The sequence below is a fragment of the Echinops telfairi genome, unplaced genomic scaffold (genome assembly GCF_000313985.2).
Source record: "Echinops telfairi isolate 266 unplaced genomic scaffold, ASM31398v2 ScPeMD7_3533;HRSCAF=4204_0, whole genome shotgun sequence".
Classification (NCBI taxonomy): domain Eukaryota; kingdom Metazoa; phylum Chordata; class Mammalia; order Afrosoricida; family Tenrecidae; genus Echinops; species Echinops telfairi.
The window spans coordinates 92,713,749-92,717,602 of NW_022107431.1; the positions used below are offsets into that span (position 1 = coordinate 92,713,749).

At 44.0% G+C, this 3,854-nt stretch overlaps 1 pseudogene; it reads left to right on the forward strand.

Moving 5' to 3' along the window:
* Positions 1-913: 913 nt before the first annotated feature.
* Positions 914-1,885, forward strand: LOC101660088 (annotated as a pseudogene).
* Positions 1,886-3,854: the final 1,969 nt, after the last annotated feature.

Below are 3,854 nucleotides of genomic sequence, written 5' to 3' on the forward strand. Positions count from 1 at the left end.
GAGTCTGATATTGGCCATTTTGAATCAGACAGTGATGTGGTTTCCTGGGCCAAGAATGGCATCTCAGTCGTCATCGAAAAGAACACTTCAACGTCTATCTTGAAGTGCAGTGCTGTTGATGAGAGGATACTATATACCTACACAAAGAAATTAATACAACGATTATTCAGATTTATAGATCCTTGATTTAAGCTAATGATGAATAAATTGAAGAATGCTATGAACTTCATCACTCTGACATTTATCAAACATGCAATAATTATGCATTGGTAATCATTGGCAATTGGAATGCAAAAGTGGAAACAAAGAGGAAGAAACAATAGTTGAAAATGTGACCTTGATGACAGAAATGAAGCTGGTGACATGATAACATTTTGCAAGACTAATGAATTCTTCACTGCAAATACCTGTTTTTATAACAACATAAACAGTGACAGCCCGCCTGGACCTTGCCAGATGGAAAACATATGAGTAAAATCGACCACATCTGTAGGAGGAGATGAAGAAGTTCATTAGCAGCCAAAAACGAGGCCAGCGCACAGACCACCAACTGTTTATATGTAAATTCAGGTTGGAGGTGAGGGAAATTAAAATAAGTCCGTGTGAGCCAAAATATGACCTTGGATTTTAAAAGCATGTGAAGAGCAGATTTAACTCATTGAACAGTTAACGACAGAAGTCCTGATGAGCTATGGGATAATATTAAAACAACATATATGAAGACAGCAAAATGTCATTGAAAAGACAAGAAAGAAGGGGGAAAAGTTCAAAGTGGATATCAGAACCGACTCTGAAACTTAGAGTAGCACTTGAACATAGAGTAGTTAATGCAAATGAAAGAAATGAGGCAAAAGAGGGGAACCGAAACTTTCAACGCGCAGCTCAAGATGACAAAGGAAAGTGTTATAGTGGAATGTGCGAAGACCTGGAGTTAGAAAACCAAAAACAAACTGAAAGGTACCGCTGCGACTCTTTTCCATCAGTAAACAGGACCACAGCAGCACCTTCCAGTGATAGTTTTCATCACCAGTCTTACATCGTAATGAGTTTACTGAATAGGAGCACTGTTAGCCCCAAGAGAAATATAATGGGCTTACTTAACAATCTTCCCGTGCTGTGCTAGTTCATTCTAAGTCACCGTTTTTTATATCAGAGTATATTTTTTGGCCGTCCCGAGCCCAGGCTCTGGCGGCCGCAGCCGGTGAAGGGAGCACCGGGGTCAGAGCCCAGTCAACATGACGGCAATCGCGAGCAGGCTCAGAGGCTGCTGACCCGCAGGAGGCCCCGAAGGTCCTTATTTGAGTCCTTCGCCCGGACCTTGATCATCCTATGTGCTGCCTTGGCTGTGGTCCTATCCTCTTGTCTTTATCTGTGATGGCCACTGGCTCCGGACCGAGGACTGCCTCTTTGGGCTGTGGCACTAATGCACCAGTACCAACCAGAGCGGGCCACACTGCCTCTGAGACCTGAGTCAGGCCCATGTGCCTGGGCTGGCTGTGGGCATGGGCCTGGCCCACAGCATGGGTGCCTTGGCCGTGGTGGTGGCCACCTTTGGCTTGGAACTCCTCATGGTGTCCCAGATGTGCGAGGACCTCCGCTCATGGCACAAGTGGGCCCGGGGCCCGTGCTCCTCCTCTCCGCTTTCATCCTCTTCTCAGGGGTGCTCCTGACCTTTGTGATCCTCCTCAGGAACCAGGCCACACTCCTTGGCCTCACCCTGACCTTCTGGTGCGAGTTGACAGCCTCCCTCCTCTTCCTGAGTGCCCTCAGCGGCCTTCACGTCAATAGCATCGCACATCCCTGGGACCACCAAGGACACTTTAGGGTCCCCTCTGGGGACCTCAGGTTCTACAAGAAAGTGTGGTCCAAAATGGAACTTTCCTGAGTTGGACTTCTGGTGGGAATAAGCAAGAGGACAATCACCTTGACATTGTTGCCTCTTGGCCTCTAAGCTTTGGGTTCTTGGCCTGAAATAGACCCAAGCCTTTGCAGCTGGTCTGTGGGGTGGAGGCCAGGCCGAGTCTCAGCGCTACCACATGCACAGGCTTAGCCAGTGTATCAGGATGCTGGTTTTAGAAGACAAAAAAACATCTAAAAATTCTTCCTGAGTCCTTCCCAGCACTGGAGTCGATTTGGACGCAGGGAGGGTAAGGGTGGCTGGCAAGGCCAGCTGCACAGCCTGCGTATTGATGGTGCTGGTCTGTGGGGCTGGGGCATGCCTAGGGCCTTGGGGCCAATGGGATCACTCTTAGGGTTTAAAGTCTTCCCACTATCTGGGATGTTCTCCCACCAGCTCACAGGCTTTGTGGACATTTCCCTTGGCTTCAACTTTGTTCATTCCAGGGAGGCAGATCTCAGGATCCTCTCTGAATTTGACCAGACTCGGCCCCTGCCCTATGGAGGGTCCCCACAATCCCTGGGTAACCCTGGCTTCAAGCAGCTGCTCCTATGGGAACTGGGTCTGGGTGAATCTATTTTACTTCTGTAGTGATTCTGTGAGAAAAGATTCGGTGAAACACCTTGTCACAATTATTTCTAAGAAGAAAATGTGAAAAGCAACTGTTAATAGATTTTTCTTAGAGTTTTTTATTAGGTGTACATTGCATAAAAAACCAATTAATAGTAATATTACTGTGCTATTCGTGGAGAAACTGGACCTTTGTTAATGTCCAAATCCTTAGGATTATTTTCTGTGTCATAGAATCTTATACATAGAAGTAACCTTATAAATCCTCTTCTCCAACTTGTTCCACTGTAACATGGGTAAGAATTAGCAAACAATACATAGATGCTCTTAATAGCATATTACACTTCCTTCATTTATTAAAAAGAAAACAAACAACTAAACATTCCAGAACGCCTACCGACCACTGACCTTTTTATTCTCTCTATAGTTTGCCTTTTCCAGGATGTCATATAAGTGGAATTAAACAGCATGTATGCTTCCCAAACTGGCATTTTTTACTTAGCAAGATGCATTTAATAAGCTGTGGTACATACACACAATGGAATACTATGCATCACTGAAGTATGAATCTGCGAAACACCTCATGATATGGATGAAGTTAGAGGACCTAATGCAGAGTGGAATTAGAAAAGGAAAAAATATTGTTTGAAGCCACTATTATAAAAAAGTAAATTAACAAGAAAATGTTTTCACACTAAAAGAAATAGACTTTAGTGATGACTAGGACTGAGAAGGGAAGGAAGGTAAAGGGAAGTCATAGACCAGAGAGTAGACAGGTGTTAACTTTGGTGGAGAAGACAATATCCAACAAGACTGAGACAGGTGGGTTGGAGGGGGTGGGGTACATGATGGAACCGGGCAAGACTTTGGGAGGTTTGATCAACTGAATTTAAAAAGGTTAATCACTCTGTAAACCTTCACCTAATACACAATAAAAAGTAAAAACACACAAACAAAAACCACCAAAAGGCACGTGGAAACAATTAGTGCAATGCACTAACGGACCACACAAGCATCAATGTCTACAACCATGAGGCTAGAAGAACTCGGTGGTGCCCAGCTACCAATTTCAACTACTTCGTAAAGGATCACACTAGAAGGTCCTGAATAAATTGGGAGAAAACTGTGGAACATAACTTAAAATCATAGAAATGACCCGACTAATTTTAGGATAGAGACCAGTGGGACACTCAAGATTATGGTCCTTACCCTTCAGATTTGGAACCAAACTTACCTTTGCATTAGAATACCATGTAAGGTCAAAAGTACATCATTTGTCCAAGGACAAAGTTTAGAGAATTAGGAAAGAAGAAGAAATGGAAAGACAAAACAGAAAGAAGTGTCATATATATGTATATGCATATGTATATGTATAGGCAGGAGATTG